General features: G+C 39.6%; 1 pseudogene; it reads left to right on the top strand.

Annotated features, from left to right (window-relative positions):
• The first annotated feature begins 18,955 nt into the window (after positions 1-18,955).
• LOC102969059 lies at positions 18,956-19,787 on the top strand (annotated as a pseudogene).
• Positions 19,788-20,184: the final 397 nt, after the last annotated feature.

The raw sequence follows: 20,184 nt of genomic DNA, 5'->3' as shown, positions 1-20,184 counted from the left end.
GTCTCTGTATCACTCGGAGTCCTCATTTCTGATCTTGCCACCACGTGGTTACTTTTCATTACCAACTGCTTACTCATTGTTTTCACTGCTTCTTGGTCCCTATAGCATCACTGCATCTGCATTTTTAGCTTTTACTCTCTGGTGTTGGCAGCTCATATTCTCTCTCTCTCTTTTTTTTTGTATGTAATTTATTCTCAAATTGGTTTCCAACACCCAGTGCTCATCCCAACAGGTGCCCTCCTCAATGTCCATCACCCACTTTCCCCTCTCCCCCACCCCCATTAACCCTCAGTTTGTTCTCAGTATTTAAGAGTCTCTTATGGTTTGCCTCCTTCCCTCTCTATAACTTTTTTCCCCCCTTCCCCTCTCCCCTGGTCTTCTGTTGGGTTTTTCAGGATCCATATATGAGTGAAAACATATGGTATCTGTCTTTCTCTGCCTGACTTATTTCACTTAGCATAACACTTTCCAGTTCCATCCACGTTGCTACAAATGGGCAGATTTCATTCTTTCTCATTGCCAAGTAGTATTCCATTGTATATATAAACCACATCTTCTTTATCCATTTGTCAGTTGATGGACATTTAGGCTTTTTTTCATAATTTGACTATTGTTGAAAGTGGCAGCTCATATTCTCTATATACCTCACATTCAAGTTCAGTCAGAGAGCATTTGCGTGTTCTGCTTAGTTGCTATGGTCTTCTTCTGATTCTCATGCCACGGCAAGTCTAAGCCACTGACAGGCCTATACCAGATCTGTAAGTTGCAGTGATGTCCTGAAGATGGCTGTCTTCCTGGTCCCCAAGAAGTTATTGTGAAATATTTAGGAATTTGATGAGCCCAGTTGTTAAACAGTCAATAGTTCGAAAGCAGCCAAACTACTTCGTGGATTTCAGCAAAGGTTGAAACTCAGATGTCTTTTTTCCCCCACAGAGCCAGTTTTTCAGCATAATGCTGAATGGAATAGAGAACAAGGCTCACCCCCAGAAAGGACTCAAAGTCATTTCCCTTGTGTGGTTACCATTCTGAGACTTCTCTAATGGTGACAGTGTAACTAACAAGTGCTCTGCTGTGGCTGATTCAGTCTCCCCTAATCACTCCCAGGGCTTCCTAAGTAAAGACATACTTCCTTCACCATTGTCTCCACCTTAGTTGCTATTATATTTTTCATTGAGTTACCCAGGAAATAAACTCTGAGATAGAGCTTCATATGCAAAGACTTATTAGGGAACACAGTTGAGTTCAATTTTTATGGAGGAGAAAAGGAGGTAATATTGCACAGAAGGAAGGCTTGAACTGCAATGCAGTCATAAAAAAAAAAAAAAAAAGCATCAGCCGATCCCATAAGAAGGACCAGTAATTAGATGGGGGATGCCCATTGGACAAGGTGGCTCTTTTCAGAGTGGTGTGAGGAACTTAGCTGAGAACCATCATTCCAAAGGGAATGAGTGCCTCGTCTTAAAAGGTCATCTGAATGGCTCACCCACATCCACTACATATCGTAAAATGAGTACTGCTCTGAGCTACCTGGGTTTGGATTGCTCTATTACACAACAGTAATCACAGGATCATCAGGTATGTGGCATCCTCAGTCTCTGACCAGGACAGTGGTATTTTCTCCATAGCTGCTTCATAAATGCTATAATTAAATATTCCAAAAAGTATCAAAAATTTAAGTATATTATTCAAACTTCATTAGGGAATTAAAAGCCTAAGACCTCTTTCTGTTACCTGTCTAGACATGTATACGGGTGTAAGATTAGAGTTCAAGGCTTTTCTAGTAGATATGGAGAGTGCCAGATCTTTCTCTGTTTTTTCCCTTTTTTCTTTTTCCCTCATATTATAGTCCTTTTGATCCAAACTATAACCTTGTAGAAAGGTATCTGAAGAGGTTGGCAAATAGGTTAAGAGTGGTGGTGTTTGGGGCTACTTTTCCTCTTTCAGAATGGAGTGGAATCCTAGGACATATGCCATTTGCCAGTTGGAGGATATGTTTCTTTACAAGGACAGAGAATTTCAAAAGTTTGACTTTGCTAAAAAGATGCTATTATCTGGTCTCATTCCACAGAGGAGAAACTGGCTTTTCACAGAAAAATTTCAGTTGTTTTAATTGCACTGTACTGCAGTGAAAATGTGGACTTTGTGGAATGAAATATGGTTCTGAAATATTCCTAAATTGAATCAGACAATATACAAAGAGAACCTAACTTCTGCATACTGAGGCTTTGTCCCTATGAACCTTGCTATCGTAAATCTAATGTGGTCAAGGGGATTCAGATACCTCAAAAAGCCTCGTGAAAATTCTTGGTAATTTGATTCATATTTTTGCATCCTTGCCCTTCTCTGGTATGCTTTTAGGTTAGTATAGAGGAGGATGATGAATAGATCAGGAAAAGAGTACAGAGACATTAACTAAAAATTCTTGACTAGTTCACAAGACTAACCCAATCACAGTCTCTTCTGTGCATTGGAATCCCTGAAGAGGGATTCGATCCCAATCCCCTCTTTTACTCATGAGGAAAGGGAAGCCCAGAGAATTTAAATAACTTGTCCAATATCACATTGCCAGTTGTTGGCAAGATGAGATTAGAAAAGCAGCTATTGTTTGTATTGTGACTATATCAACTCCTGCTTTTATAAACTTATTCTTCCCCAAATACTTGTCAGCCTGTACCTCTTGGTACTCATCATGCCAGGCACTGATAATCAAAAGATGAGTAAGATAGAGGTGGTTTTGGCCTCATGGAACTTACTCAAGGCAATATGGTGAGACCGAATAGAATATAGTACTCTGTGGTGGAGAATGGAATTAATAGGATGGCAATCCAATTAAACTTTCCTTAGCATAGTCTTACATACTGAACCACTGTTAGAGCCAGCCAGGTTTCCTCTAGGATAACATTCTGAGAAAAGGATGCTTTTCTTTCCTGCTTTTTAATAAAGAAGTTAGAGACTAAGTTCACAGGCTTTGTGTCTGTTACTTTGCTGCCAGCTTTGCCCTTGTTCTCACAGAAACCTGGAAGCTGGCTAGTTCAATAAATCTCAGTTCTTTCTGCTAGGGTTGATAGCCTATAAAAGGTTTATTAGCCTGTTTTTGTTATCAGGGAGAGTCATTTATTTACTCTGCTTCCCTTGGTTTAAACTCTTTATCAAGTAGGACTGATTGCCGATATGAGGCAAATAGAAAGATAGATAAGTTGATATATGAATATTTATAATTCTGGTATGTTGGAAATTGTATTTAGAAGAAGGCTCCAGGGGCACCTGGGTGGCTCAGTCGGTTGAGCGTCTGACTTTGGCTCAGGTCATGATCTGGCTGTGAGTTTGAGCCCCACGTCAGGCTCTGTGCTGACAGCTCAGCTCGGAGCCTGGAGCCAGCTTTGGATTCTGTATCTTCCTCTCTCTGCTCCTCCCTTGCTCGCACTCTGTCTCTCTCTCTCAAAAAATAAATAAATATTAAAAAAATTAAAAAAAAAAAAGGCTCCAGAGGAATATAAGGCCAAGATACAGTCTGAACCATATCAGATAAAGGGTTAGTATCCAAGATCTATAAAGAACTTATCAAACTCAACACCCAAAAAACAAATAATCCAGTAAAGAAATGAACAAAAGACATGAATAGACACTTCTCCAAAGAAGACATCCAGAACCGACACATGAAAAAATGCTCAACCTCACTCATTATCAGGGAAATACAAATCAAAACCACAATGAGATACCACCTCACACCTGTCAGAATGGCTAACATTAACAACTCAGGCAACAACCGATGTTGGCGAGGATGCAGAGAAAGAGGATCTCTTTTGCATTGTTGGTGGGAATGCAAGCTGTTGAAGCCACTCTGGAAAACAGTATGGAGGTTCCTCAAAAAACTAAAAATAGAACTACCCTACGACCCAGCAATGGCTCTACTAGGCATTTATCCACGGGATACAGGTGTGCTGTTTCGAAGGGACACATGCACCCCCATGTTTATAGCAGCACTATCAACAATAGCCAAAGTATGGAAAGAGCCCAAATGTCCATCGATGGATGAATGGATAAAGCATATGTGGTATATATATATACAATGGAGAATTACTCGGCAATCAAAAAGAATGAAATTTTGCCATTTGCAGCTACGTGGATGGAACTGGAGGGTATCATGCTAAGTGAAGTCAGTCAGAGAAAGACAAAAATCATATGACTTCACTCATGAGGACTTTCAGAGACAAAACAGATGAACATAAGGGAAGGGAAACAAAAATAATATAAAAACAGGAAGGGGGACAAAACAGAAGAGACTCATAAATATGGAGAAAAAACTGAGGGTTGCTGGAGGGGTTGTGGGAGGGAGGATGGGCTAAATGGCTAAGGGGCACTAAGGAATCTACTCCTGAAATCATTGTTGCACTATATGCTAACTGATTTGGATGTAAATTTAAAAAAATAAAAGATAAGACAAGTTAAAAAAAAATAAAGGTCAGCAAGAATTTCCACTCCTCCCCCCCGCCAAAAGATACAGTCTGAACAACAGTTGAGTAAGAACCATACCTAAAGACAAGATCAGACAGGAATGTATTAGGATAAGCTCTGTAGAATTGCCTATATTAAACTATTTTTTTAAAGTTTATTTATTTATTTTGAGAGATAGAGAAAGTACATGTGTGCAAGCAGGGGAGGAGCAGAGAGAGAGGGAGAGAGAGGATCGCAAGCAGGTTCCATTCTGCACAGCTTGAACTCATGAACTCTGTGATCATGACCTGAGCCAAAATCAAAAGTTGACTGAGCCACCCAGGCATCCCTATATTAAACTATTTTTAACCTACAAAAATGGCAGTGCTTTCTAATTCAACCGTATTCTATTGCCTGTATTGAAATCAGTTTGATTTAATATTCATTTATTTGTTTTTGAGCAAATGTCCTATTAAGAGCCTTAGGCAACCTTACCTCTGTATGACTCGGCTTCCTTATTTGAAAAATGAAGATAATAATAGGTTTGAAGTATGTACATATTTTAAAAAATGAGTTTATCTAGCCTGGCACCCACTGGCTTACTATTCAGATTCTCCAAGAACCTTAGGTGCCAGTCTCAGATGCTGGCTTATGCCTTTAACTTGTTCCTAGGATTACTGAGGCCTCTCTTGTTCAGTCTTAGTCACAGATTGAAGTTACTCTGTTTTAATCCACCTGCAGCTCAAATCATTGTCTCCAGCACATTTATATTGCATTTTTGTATTCAAGCTCTGCCATTCTGTTTTTAGTTTTTCATTTTCTTGAGGTATAGTTGACATACAGCACCAGATGAGTTTAACGTATATAGCATAATGACTTGACTTACATTTATTACAAAATGATTGCCATAGTAAGTTTAGTTAACATACACCATCTTATATACATAAAAAAAAGAAGAAATATTTCTTTCCTTATGATGACAACTTTTAGGATTTTTTCTCTTAGCAATTTTCAAATATACTGTACAGCAGTGTTAACTATAATCATCATGTTGTATTCCTAGTACTTATATATTTTATAACTAGAAGTTTGTACATTTTCATGGCATTTATTCAATCCTCCTCCCTCCTGACCCCTGCCTCTGCTAACCATGGATCTGATTTCCTTTTCTATAAGTTTGGGCTTTTTGTTTGTTTGTTTTTTAGATTCCACATATAAGTGAGATTATACAGTATTTTCCTCTCTGGTTTATTTCACTTAGCATAATGGCCTCAAGATCTATCCAATGGCAAGTCTCAAATAGCAGGATTTCCTTCTTTTTTACGGCTAAATAGTATTCTAATATATATATCACAGTTTCTTTACCCACTAATCTGTCAGTGGACACGTTGGTGGATCCCATGTCTTCACTATTTTAAATAATGCTGCAAATTCTGGAATTTCTAACCTTTTAGATCAGTGGTTCACAACCCAGGCTGCCAGGATGCCAGTGGATCCACCCAGAGAGCTTTTAAAATGTAGTGATGCCTCAATTCCACCCTTTGGCTCTTGATTCCATTGGTTGCGGAGGTGCCAAGGCATTGGTATTTTTTCAGAAGCTCCTTTGATTCTAATCAAAGCTTGGGCCAAGAACCAAAGTGCCGCGAGAAATTACTCCGTGCTTACACACCTTTTTTTTTTTTCTTTCTTTTTTAAAAAGTAAGCTCTATATCCAATGTGGGGCTCAAACTCATGACTCCAAGGTCAAGAGTCGTATACTGTACTGACTGAGCCAGCCAGGTGGCTCATGCTTACACATCTTGATTAGTGTTTCTCCTCTCCCTCCTGAGGCCCTGGCATCCTGAGGACTCACTCCACATCATATTTATACTTTTTTTCTGGCTTTTGCATGTAACCTTTTTCATCTCCTTCCCAATCCTGCATCTGTAAATTATTAATGAAGAAGACGTTTTTTCCACAGGGAAAAAAGTGCTCAGGACAAAGCTGCTGGCACTAGAGGCTGGAGGGTACTTGTGTTTGGAGGGCTCAGGCCGCTGCTGGCAGGACTCTCCTTATTCCAATGGGAACCCCAACAAATTTGGATGTGGCTTTAAGAAGTGCCGAGAGATATAGGTTATAAGCCTCTGAGGTCTCCTGAAACATGCCAAGTGGGGGGCTCTAAGATATATCACTCTTCTTTCATTTCTGCCTCATTCATCATCTGTATTACTTGGTGCAACCTGCAGTTCTGGACACAAGCCCTTGGACCATTATTAATATCTTTGCTGGGCTAGTTCCTCTCTTCTCATCTTGACAACTGGAATTTTATCCATGAGTTAATTCGAAATTCTATCCACTCCACAAGGCCTTTCCTGACCACCCCCTTCTAGTCTCCTGTATTATTTGGAACTTCCATAACATAAGGCAGCAGCCTAAGTAGAAATAACCATGGATTAGGAACCAGGCCAGACTCTAATTCTGCACAAACCAATACTGTCTGAGCATCTATGCTATAGTATTTGTTGGCTGACTGACTGAATGAATGAATGAATGGTCTTGGGTGAAAAACTTTTCTGAGTCTCCATTTTTTAAGCTGCAGAATAGAGGGCCATTACAGAGAGGTGGGTTTTTTGTTTTGTTTGGTTTCTAAGAGTGGTCCTTGTAATGCCTGTATCAGAATTCCTTGGGGTTTTTGTTTAAATGTTGAGTTCTTTCCTCCTTTCTGAATCAGAATTGCTGGAGGCCTGAGAATATTTAACATTGCACCCCAGGTGACTATTATGGTCAATAAAATTGGAACACCATTGAATTAGTTGTTATTTGTTCAATGAAAGCGACATGAAGGCAGTCCACATGTAAAACTTTGGACATCATAGGGAAATTCTTTTTTGTGGAAGGTTGATGGAAGAGATCCCTTGGTTGTTAAAGTGTTAAGTAGTGGAAAGAACTTGAAATACTCCAGGAACATTAGGATTGTCTGCAGGTAGAAATTACGTTGGGGCAGAGTGATAGCGATGTATTTGAGTATCATCGATTCACATATCCTCCCTTTTGTAGGTGATAATTATGCATTAAATACCTTGCTCATTAGGCTAAGGCAAGCACTGGGGAAACAAGAGTGATTTTTGCCATATCAGCTCCATGTTGACATGGCTGTTATTATTACTCATGCTTGGCAGTGTTGGTTGCAAGACCAGGAACCAGAATCCCCAGGAGATAACTGAGTCCAATTTCCAAGATACTGACTGTGTTCTTACAAAATCTTGACTCTGCATTGCCACTTCTTTTTCATTTGGAGTCTATGGATTCTGTTTTCCATAGGAATGACTTTTGAATTTTATAAATGAAGTAAGGGAGACTAAGATTTTCTTTATAATTTTTTTTTTTTTTTTTTTTCTGGTAGCTGTCTTTGCTGTGATGTACCAAATCTAAGCAGGGGCACATGTTATGTTACAGGTTTTTGGACTGAAAAATCTCCTAAAGATATAAAATTACCAGCTGTGATGACTTTATTCATGCTTAAATCAGCATTCAGCTTCAGACGAAATTTCTAGTCATCAAAGAAAGAGCAGACTTGCTGTGATTCTGATTAATTGTCAGAGACCTGCTTGCAAGAAAAGCTGGCTTTTATTTCTGACTATATTACTGAACGCCTCTGTGATCTTAAGTATGCTTAAAGAGCTTTAGGATATCTTGGTTTCACACTCTGTAAAATGGAGATAAAAATACATTGCATACATCTTTCAGAAGTACCATGAGGATTAATGAGACAATGTTAGCAGATATATTAAAATCACCCAATTTTTTTTTTTTTTTGTATTCGGACTTCTGATTCATTCCCTAATACTAAAAACAGGGTCACGTATTAAGAAAAAAAAAAAGAGAGAAAACTATGAAGGCTTAAGATTATAGTGAGCTGTAATAGTAATTTCCCCAAAAGAATGAACAGATGACAAGGAGGATTATTAAGCTCCTATATATAAATCTTCCCTTTTACTTAAATTCCATGTTTTGCTCATATTTTATAAAAGAATTTTTTACAGTGCTAGGAATCTTGACCCGTACACCAGCTGTCTGTTTAATTTTAAAACCACTAAAATGGACTAAAACCTTACCTTGTCAGTAATGATTTGCTTTACTTGACTAATGAGGGTGATATCCCTAAGCAAGTAGTAAGCCCAGAGCCCAGCGCCTGGTTGAGTGTTGTTATCTTATCTCTGGACAACTCAGTCTCTGTTGGAGGAAATTCATGAACCAAAATTCATGGACTACGGGTAAGATAGGAGCCATCCATCATCAGGGGCCCATCCATCATGCTGTTGCCCCACATTGTGCAGGGGGTTTGCCTGCCATGAATTTCATCAGTGGCTGTATTTCATAAGTCGAGCCTGGTGATCAGGCAGGGTCACCCTGAAACCCCATCTGGAGAGTCAGGCATCACATGGCTGCCTGTGTCTTCTAGATTGATGGCTATCCCAGCATCTGTAGGTTTTAAAGCAGCTTAGGAAAAGCTGGAGGAGCAGCTCTACAGGCCACAGGAATTGTGGGCTGAGGGGGAGAAGAGCAGCTGGACGGGGAAAAGAGAGAGCAGAGAAAACAGGAAACAAAATATGAGAGAAGAAAAATATATAAGCAAAGTGGGGGAAAGAGACACCAGAATTATATGTAAAAGTGAGGATAAAAGGAAAAGAAAGCAACCCCAGGTGGAAGGAAGCCAGAAAGATAATCATTTCACATTCACTGAGATGATACGTTTGGAGACACTTTCTCCACAGACTTTTGGTGTCTGGCGTGCGCGTGTCTACTTTCCCAGGAGCCTTTCGTTTTCAGTGTTTCTGCATATTCTCCCCACTCAGTCATTTCAATAAGGCTAGGCCAATATTAGCTCTTTTACATGTGAGAAGAGGAAGGCAGGTTTATTGTGAAGCAAATAAAGCTTAAGCTACAGGGCACTTCCCTAGCACAGGCTCTTTCCAAGGCTCTGGGAGGGGCCTTAACAATGTGATTATATCGTCATTGCAGGAGGAACCACAGTCCAGATTACTGTAGTCTTTTTTCCTTTCTGACTTCTCCATCAGGTTTCACCTCCTGTCGGGTGACCTTGGAGTATTTTTGGCACCTGGCTGAGAGAAGTTGAGTCGAGGATGCATTTATGCGGTGTGGGATTTTTAGGTTATTTCCATGTGTGGGTAAGTTATTGCTAGCTGTTCTGGGGTAGGAGTAGCTTTCCAGACACATCCTATGGTGCCTTTCTTCTCCCGCTCAGTCTCCAATTCTGATAGCCCTTGGCTCTGTGCACAGTAGAGAAGAAAGAAGGCTTGAAATGAAGGGCGTCAGAAGCTAGTTTCGGGGGATGTTTTCCAGTCATCGGATGTGTAAGAAAGATTGCAGCAGACCATGAAAAGACCTGGAGGAAACTTAAATGGGTATTACTAAGTGAAAGAAGCCTATTTGAAAAGGCTACGTACTGTATGATTCCAACTATATGACATTCTGGAAAGGGCAAAATAGACCCAGTGAAAGATCAGTGGTTGCCAGGGGTTGTGTATGGGGGAGGAGGTGATTAGCCAGATTGCACAGAGGATTTTTAGGGCAGTGAAGATACTCTATGATATTATAATGATGGATATATGTCATTATACATTTGTTCAAACCCATATAATGTATACCACCAACAGTGAACCCTAAAGTAAACTGTGGTCTTAGGATGATTATAATGTGTCAATATAGATTCATCCTTGAAATGAAAAGAAAAATGCAGCATTCTGGTGACTGATGTTGGTAATGGGGGAAGGCTCTGTATGTGTGGGTGTGGGGGAAAAAAGGGAAATCTCTTCTCTTTCTCTCAATTTCGTTGTAATTTTAAACTGCTTTAAAAATGTGTTAAAATTGGAAACCCAGCAAAAATACAAAAATTGCAAAAAAAAAAAAAGTAAACAGAGGGGATTCAGTTGTTTTTGAAGCCTAGTCAAAGTGGAGATTCCTTCTGGTCAGGAATATACATGATAATGTGGAAGATATACTTATAGGCCACCATTTTTCTTCCTTTTTGCTGGGAATCCCACAAAATAGAGTTTATTATAATTGCTGTGTTTGTAAGGCAAAAACCAATACAAACAGCAAGTACAGCTAAGTGTGAGTTGCTTTTTCATTTTATTATTATTATTATGAAATGTTTATTTTTGAGAGAGAGAGAGCATGCAGGTATGGGTGAGTGGGGGAGGGCAGAGAGAGAGGGAGAGAATCCCAAGAATCTTGCACTGTCAGCACAGAGCGATGCAGGGCTTGAACCCACAAACCATGAGACCATGACTTCAGCAGAAATTGAGTCGAATGCTTAATCAACTGAGCCACCCAGGTGCCCCTGAAGTTGCTTTTTAAAAATGGATGCCAGCTGTCAATAGGAGAAAACAATTTGAATTAATCATGATAGAATTTTTTTTTTTCTTTTTGTCCCCTTTAAAAAATATAAAACAGGGCCACCTAGGTGTCTCAGTTGGCTAAGCATCCAACTCTTGATTTCAGCTCAAGTCGTGATCTCACAGATAAAGCTGTGCATCGCCTGCATTGGGCTCTGCACTGAGCATGGAGCCTGCTTGAGATTCTCTCTCTCTCCCTTTGCCCTTCTCTCCCTCCCTGTCTCTCTCTCTCTGTCTCTCTCAAAAGAAACATTTTAAAAAATATTACAAAATTGTCATCATAGGAAAAGATCATCAAAGAGTATGCAGACAAAAATGTAGGGGGGAAAGTATTTTGGCAGTGTGTGAGACAACATAAAAATATCTTATTATTCAGGATTTTGTGATATTTGTGGTATTTGTCAGCTTAAAATTTTTTTTAGTTATGATTTTATTTCTCACTATAAATTTGTATTTTCATGTTTAAATTTGGATTATAATTGTATATTTTTCTTAAAGTGTGTTTTGAAATCACATATAATCTTTAGTTCCACAAAACCTAGATTTGATCGTGGAGTAAAAAAAGGTCAAATAGATAGTTTTTCTGAGGTCACATGGCGACTGGCAAAATAGGCCATACAGCACAGAACAGCGGAGTTCTCTTCAGCCATCCGTCTATTTCTTTGGTCTTTCTCTAGTTTTAAGAGAAAAGTGAAAGACAGCACTACCTTGAATGTGCAATCCAGAACACACACAAGCATTTAAATGGATGTCACCAAAAATATAAACATCACAAGAATGTGACCCGGAAGGAAATGACTAATAAGTCATTAATTTTATTAAGTGGTAAATTTAGTTACAAAAATATATATATTAAAAGGTAAAACAAAGTATTAACTGAATTTTTTAGTCGTTTTCCTTTTATATAGAGATGAATAGAGAGTACAGATGTATATTCAGCAGGCAATAGGAATAGTGCCAAACTTGAAAACAGGAAACCTTGATTAAAGACCCTGTTCTACTTGTAATGAGCCTGGTAATCATGGCAGATTTTGTTAGTTGTCCCCAAAATTCTTTCCCATTTTCTTCTGTGTAGACCTGTTGCTCAGGTATAGCCTCCCAGCTAGACAACATCCCCTAGTCTTCCTGTAATTTAGGTGCAGTTGTATGACTAAGTGTTAACAATGGATTGCAAGTAAAAATGTTTTTTTTTTTTTTACTTGCAATTCTGTATAATGCTCTTATACAGTTCTTATAATATTCAAGAAGAGGTTGTCTGCTTCTCCCGTTCATTTTTGTTTCTTCCCCTGAGCTGGAATGCAATATTAGTGAGCCCATGTTCACCTGTAAGGGCAGAACCCAAGAGGGCAACAACATAGAAAGACCCTAGATGCTCAGACAATTCTGGACTGTGACATGAGAGAGAAATAAGTAGTTAATTTTTTTTTTTTTGAAGAGATGTTAGCTAATGCTATAGTGGTAATGGTATTGCAATATAAAATGTATCAAATCAGCAAGTGCATCCTAAACTTATATGCTACACGTCAATTATATCTCCATTTTTAGAAAAGATTTTTTCTGAGCCACTGTATTTTTGAAGTCTCCTTGCAAAAATAGCCTGTAAAAATGGTTTGCAGCCTAACCAACACTGAACTAGGAGCAAGTTACCACCTCTCAAAGCTTCTGTTTCCTCAAGTGTAAAGTGGGGACCATAATACCAATTCTGGCCATGCATGAAGTTGCTCTGAGTATTAAATTAAATAATGTAAATCAGAGATGAATACATTACATTGTATTAATATAAAATATTATTTATGTTTGGGTGTTACCACTATTGGGGGAAGAAGATGAAATGAGGTTTTATTTATTTATTTATTTATTTAAATTTTTTTAAATGTTTATTCATTTTTGAGAGAGAGACAGAGAGACAGAGACAGAGTGCAAATGGGGAAGGGGCAGAGAGAGAGGGAGACAGGAAATCTGAAGCAGGCTACAGGCTCTGAGCTGTCAGCACAGAGCCTGATGTGGGGCTCAAACCCATGAACCGTGAGATCAAGACCTGAGCCGAAGTTGGGCACTTAACGAACTGAGCCCCCCAGGTGCCCCTGAAGGTTTTATTTTTTATTTTCTTAACAAATTTTTTGTTTTGGAATAGCTTAGATTAAGAAAGTAAGTGCATACCTTTAGTATACCTTTAGCCGGCACCCCCAATGTTAATGTTTTACATTCCCACAGCACATTTTTCTTTTTTTTTTTTTTTTAAACATTTATTTATTTTTGAGACAGAGAGAGACAGAGCATGAACGGGGGAGGGTCAGAGAGAGAGGGAGACACAGAATCGGAAGCAGGCTCCAGGCTCTGAGCTGTCAGCACAGAGCCCCATGAGGGGCTCGAACTCACGGACCGTGAGATCGTGACCTGAGCCGAAGTCGGCCGCTCAACCGACTGAGCCACCCAGGCGCCCCCCACAGCACATTTTTCAAAGCTAAAAAATCAACATTGGTCCATTACTGTAAATCCAGACTTTATTTGGATTTTACTAGTTTTTCCACTAAAGACCTTAAATTTTTCTCCCAGAATTCCATTTATGAGACAACATTGCATTAATTGCCATATTTCTTGATCCCTCTGGTCTGGACATTTTCTGTTTTTTTCTTATTTTTCATGACCTTTACAGTTCTCCCCCACACCCCTTTTTTTTAATCACCAAAACAGTTTTAAGTGATATTGACTGGGTATTCTGTGGAAAGGTCCTCTAGTTGGGTTTTTCTGATGTTGTTTTCATGGTTTAACAGTAATGATGGTTTGGGCGATTTTATTTCATTTTATTTATTTATTTTTAAAAATGTTTTATTTATTTTTTGAGAGTGAGCGACAGAGTGTGAGTAGGGGAGGGGCAGAGAGAGAGGGAGACACAGAATTCGAAGCAGGCTCCAGGCTCAGAGCTGTCAGCACAGAGCGGGATGCGGGGCTCGAACCCATGAACTGTGAGATCATGACCTGAGCCGAAGTCTGATGCTTAACCATCGAGCCACCTGGCACCCCTGGGGGTTTTTATTTTTAATGAAAAAGGTAATGTAGGATAGAAAGGGATAAGGGGTAAAAAAAAAAAAAAAAAAAAAAAAAAAAAAAGAGCAAGAGAGAGCACACAAGCGAAAATAATCACTCTATTTCAATTTGATTGCTTAATTAGCTCTAACTATTGTCCTAGTTAGCATGCCCCTGTGGCAGAGTAGAATTTTGTACATTAGCCATATAAGGTACCTTTGAGAATGGCAAGAAGGTATCAGCTTCCTTCTCTCTCCTTATACCTCTGAATGGGCCTAGTAAATTGTCCATTTACTGTCCCTTCCTTCATTGTGGGAAAGTATCTAAAAAGCATAGGGTTATGATTCTGGAACTTGATGGCAGACGGGTATCCAGTGGCATGAGCATCTTGTCTCGTGGAACAGAAAATAGTCTTTTTTTTAGAAAAACTGTTCACTTACAGCCTCAAAGCCACAGTGAACTGGTTTGCAAACCCTTAGCATATTGAGAAGCCTTTTTTTTTTTTATTTTTTTAACGTTTTTTATTTATTTTTGAGACAGAGAGAGACAGAGCATGAACGGGGGAGGAGCAGAGAGAGAGGGAGACACAGAATCGGAAGCAGGGTCCAGGCTCTGAGCCATCAGCCCAGAGCCCGACGCGGGGCTCGAACTCATGGACCACGTGATCGTGACCTGAGCTGAAGTCGGCCGCTTAACCGACTGAGCCACCCAGGCGCCCCGAGAAGCCTTTTTTTTTTTAAATTTTATTTTAAGAGAGAGGAGGGAAAGGCAGAGGGAGAGAGGAACATTACAAAGGCAAATATCAATTATAGGCAAGAAAAAAGATAAGACTTAGTGAATTTAAGATCTTGAAGAAAAGTTTCAATAAACAAGAAGGCTAAAATCTTTCCTTGGATGCTGAACTGTAGTCTGACTCCCCTCACATTATAAAGGGAAAGCAATATTTTGATTAGGACAGGAATTAACCTACATATTTCATTTTGTATTTACTTTTTAAGTTGATCACATCCTAGGCAAGAACCTGCTAGGCAATATTTTTTTTTTTTAATTTTTTTTAACGTGTATTTATTTTTGAGACAGAGAGAGACAGAACATGAACGGGGGAGGGTCAGAGAGAGAGAGGGAGACACAGAATCTGAAACAGGCTCCAGGCTCTGAGCTGTCAGCACAGAGCCTGACGCGGGGCTTGAACTCACGAACCACAAGATCATGACCTGAGCCGAAGTCGGACACTTAACTGACTGAGCCACCCAGGCGCCCCAGCAATATTGTTTTTAATATTTTAAGTAAAGATATCCATCTTGACTGCCATTAGAATTATGAAAAAGGTTTACTATGTCATTTCTTCTCTGGCTATATAAAGTCTTGAGTATACAAATTATCATCAGCACACACACATACACACCTATACTTAAAAAAAAAAAAAAAACAAACCCAAAAAACAAACAAACAAAAAAACCCTAAAAAGATAAAACTGACTGGGAAGGATCTAATTTTGATTAAATTCCAGAGTCCATTCTTTGAAGAGATCTTTTGGCTAAATCCAATCCAATCCATGGATAGCTCTGTACTGTTATCTTTCATCTTTTTTTTATATGAAATTTGTTGTCAAATTGGTTTCCATAAAACACCCAGTGCTCATCTCAACAGGTGCCTTCCTCAATGCCCATTACCCACTTTCCCCTCCCCCCACCCCCATCAACCCTCAGTTTGTTCTCAGTATTTAAGAGTCTCTTATGGTTTGCTTCCTTCCCTATCTGTAACTTTTGTTTTTCCCCCTTCTCCTCCCCCCTGGTCTTCTGTTGAGTGTCTCAGGGTCCACATATGAGTGAAAACATATGGTATCTGTCTTTCTCTGCCTGACTTATTTCACTTAGCATAACACTCTCCAGATCCATCCATGTTGCTACAAATGGGCAGATTTCATTCTTTCTCATTGCCAAGTAGTATTCCATTGTATATATAAACCACATCTTCTTTATCCATTCGTATCTTTCATCTAAGATCCACTCCTGGAAATCTTGTCTGGACTCAAAAGGCAACACCTCAGAGAATACTTGGTGTATATGATCTTTGTCAGCATCCACTTTTCTCTGTCTATACGTGGCTTCCCTCTGACCATTAATCTCTTGTTAAGCACTATTTCCCTATATCCCCATTTCCTCCCCCACCTAATTCCCTCCTTCTTCAAACTCATGTCCCAGTTTTCACCATGTCCTGCTGAGTCTGCTTCTTAAATGCATCTCAATTCCATCCATGTCTTTCTTTCTCTACTATTCGGGTCTAACACTACCAGTTTTCTGGTGTGACCCTCTACCACCATTTTTCTTTCTTTTTTTTAAAGTGTATGTATGTATGTATTATGTAATCTCCACATGCAGCATGGGGCTTGAACTCATAGCACCAAGATCAAAAGCCATGCTCTTTGGACTGAGCCAGCCAGGCGCTCCTGTACTACTACTCTTCTTTTGGACTAATGCACAGTCTCCAGTGCAGCGGCAGTGATATTTCTGAGACGTAATTCTCTTTGTATTGGTTCCACATGTGGCTTTTAAGTAGCCTCATCCCCCGACCCGAGTAAGGAAAAAAAAATCAAAATTCCTGAAAAATACTGATAATAGATCTAGTCTTGCCAGATCTGGTCTACCCATATTTTCCCAGCCAGATGTTTGGCATTTCCACCTTGTTGTTCTTATTCACCATCTCTCTCCTGCTTTCCTCCCTTATCTTGCTCATTTCTCTCCCCACCATTGACCCCTTGGCCATTTCTTTCCGTCCCTAAAAGATGCCCTGCTTTCCCCCTGACTCCCCAAGACCTTCACTCACTCTCCAAATCCCTTTTCTCTCATCCTTCAGGATTGCATGCCCCCACTCAGCCCCCAGAAGAATCTCCCTGCCCCTTCTTTTCTACTAGTTTAGGTTGGGGTTCTCAACTATGCATCCCAGACATCCTCATCTTCTTCTTTAATAAACCATCCTCTTTTGTAATCGTGAGCTTGTTAAATATTTTGTAAATAAATACATTTCTTAACTATTTCAAAGAAATACATACATCCTATAACCCTCATGGACCACATTATAGAGGAGTAGAAGATTCATCAGATTTGCAAAAATATGGCAAGTAAATGGTAGCAGGGTCTAATACCTATCCCTTCTCAGTGCAAAAGTTTTATTTTACTATACAGATATTATTGAGAACTACTTTGCATTGCACTCTAAACCTGTGGGAAATTTTCTTCTTAATTAGTATGCTCTGAATTTAATTTTCTGTACCTTCCTTTCCTATCCTAAGTGAGAGTCCATTTAGGAGCTCTCAGTAGGAGGAACTGGATAATGTAGTTGAACATGTTATAATTCTAATGGAGAGAGTCAAGCATGCCTGGGATTACTCACAGAAAGTCCTTGCTATATCTGATAACAACCTTGGTTTTGTTACATGCCTGCATATGCATAGTTACATTCTTAAACTGATATCCAAACACAGTTAACTGTAATAACTGTTGCGTGCTTCTAGAGGATGTAAATATATCATGAAACAAAAAGTGTAATTGTGGATGGTAGGTAGCAATTCCAAAAAGACTCATAATCACTGATCTATTTCTTCTCTTTTAAACCCTTTTGTGTTTAAGCTTCTAACGTATCTCTACATAACATATTCCCCCACCCTCCACTTTGATAAATATGTTTGATGAACACTTTGAAACATATGTATTTTTCCTTGATTATTTCTAGAAGAACAGTTTTCAGATTTTTAGTTATTAAAAAACAGCTTTAGTTTAATTCTGAAAAAATTTGCTTTTGTAGCGAGACATCTAGGTGTGTTCCTTGGAAGCTACTGAACACAACTCACAACTTTCTGTCATCTGTATCTATTCACAGTCAGAGAAAAAGTGCCTTTAGATCTATATATAGTGTTATGTCACTAGAGATCCTGTATTTTATTCCAACTGAACATAGTAGACTGTGGAAAAACAGACAGGAATGTCTTGGTATTTTCATTATGACTTTGATTGACTTGCTCTGGTATTCCATCCTCCTAATGAATATAAAATCATTGCTGAAATGTCCCCATTCAGCAGAAATACATAAACAATGAAGGAAAAGTAATTTAATTTTAGCTTATATTTGACTGAATGGTTACCAGTTTGGGGTAGCAGCCACAAAAAGCCAAGCAAATTCCAATGCTGTCAGGCAGTGTCTGGCAATAACAAGCAATTACAGTTTTCTTCTTAGAAAAGTCCCCAGATATTTCATCAAAAGTACTTAAGGTCAAATAAAGCATATATTCTCTTGCTTATGAACATGCATTCTAGAAACATCCTCCATGTGCTCTTTCTGGTTTGTGGCTGCTGTCAAGTTCCTTCTTTCCCCATTTTCAGGGACTTGCTTGCTCCACTTGACAAAATCCTCTGGTCAGTCATACCCCGCCCTGCACGGACCTGCCACCTCGGCCCTCCTAGCCCCACTGCCAGTACTAACCCATCTTGTCACTCCTCTTCTTGATGCCAGGGGAGAGTTGAGTTTCACAATTCTGGGAATATAATGTACTTGGTATAGTCTCAAAGGGAACTCTAAATGTGTTTCCCTTTAGGAATTACATGGTGGAATTCCTCCACACGTGGTGAATATGTTCTCCCCTGTGCCTTGGAACCTAATCGTCACATGATAATTGTTGCATAGAAAGTATGTTGAACAACTGACTTGGGGGTGATTTGGGGAAAATTTAATTGCCTGGACTTCTGCCACTATTCATATTCCTATACTATTTATATTCACTTAGTTTCAAAATAAATGGTGATTTTAAGAAATATAGCAGTTTTGAAACAAAATAGACTACTGTTATAGGCGTGGTATAGCCATCAAGTCAAAAGTGAATGGCGAAGTACAGAAGACTGACCTCCGAGTGTGGCCTTCATCCCACATTTACAAAGTATTGTAATTCTAGAATTTCACCAAAAGATAACTATGTGAAACCTGTGAAATCAAGGTAACTAGGAATAATTTTGACTTTTATTTTTCACCACTCCTGCCCCTAAAACTCAATGTATATTAGAAACCAGATTTAGCTTCTTCTCTGGGAAAACACCAAATGGTGGATGACACCGGTGGGGCCCTGGAATGGGAGGCCACAGCGGCTTCCGAAGATGCATCTGGGGCCAGGGCAGGCCAGGGTGGGAGTCAGGTGGGGAGGTGGCCTGGTCCGGGGTGGGGGTGGGGTTGGGGCGGGGCCGGGGTTGGGGCCTCGCCGCGGAGCTAGTAGAGGCAAAGCCTAAGGTGAGGAGTGGATCCCAGTCACCAAGCTGGCCGCCTGGTCAAGAACATGAAGATCAAGTCTTTGGAGGAGATCTATCCTCATCAAGGAATCCGAGATCATTGACTTTTTCCTGGGGGCATCCCTCAAGGATGAGATTTTGAAGATTATGCCCCTGCAAAAGCAGACCCATTCTGGCCAGTGGACCAGGTTCAAGGCATTTGTTGCCATCAGGGATTACAATAGACACATCGGTCTGGGTGCTAAGTGCTCCAAGGAGGTAGCTGCTGCCATCCATGGGGCCATCGTCCTGGCCAAGCTTTCCATCATCCCGGTTCAACGAGGCTACTGGGGGAACAAGATTGGCAAGTCCCACACTGTCCCATGAAAGGTGACCGCTCCTGTGGCTCTATGCTGGTGCACCTCATCCCTGCCCCCAGAGGCACTGGCATTATCTCAGCCCCTGTACCCAAGAAGCTACTGATGATGGCTGGTATGGATGACTGCCACACCTTGGCCAGGGCCTGCACTGCCACCCTGGCAACTTTTGATGCCAGTTTTGATGCCATTTCCAAGACCTACAGCTATCTCACCCCTGACCTTTGGAAACAGACTGTGTTCACTAACTCTCCTTATCAGGAATTCACTGACCATCTTGTAAAGACCCACACCTGAGTCTTGTGCAGAGGACCCAAGCAGATTTAGAAGTATACTGTGTTTTATTAGGTTATTTATAAAAATGTATTTTTGTATTTTATTAATTTTAAAAAAATTTTAATTCCAATTCATTAATATAGAGTGTTATATTAGTTTCAGGTGTACAATAATTCTAGGTTATTTATGTTTTTTAGAAATTCTTCCTAAAGGAAATGTTGTCTATTGAACCTTATTCACTGCTGTCCTTTGGGGGTTAGTGAGAAATAAATGGGTGACAAAGAAAATAAGTTGTTGTGTTGTTGAAATTGAATGTACAGGTTAGAAAAGTTCTGTGGCTTCAAGACTGGCGATGGATTTCATTAATTACAATTAAAAACTTGCAGTGGAAACCATCCAGGAAATAAATCTTTAGAGTAA

The sequence above is a fragment of the Panthera tigris genome, chromosome C2 (genome assembly GCF_018350195.1).
Source record: "Panthera tigris isolate Pti1 chromosome C2, P.tigris_Pti1_mat1.1, whole genome shotgun sequence".
Classification (NCBI taxonomy): domain Eukaryota; kingdom Metazoa; phylum Chordata; class Mammalia; order Carnivora; family Felidae; genus Panthera; species Panthera tigris.
The sequence above is the reverse complement of the archived record's forward strand: the minus strand, read 5'-3'. Positions and strand labels throughout refer to the sequence as shown.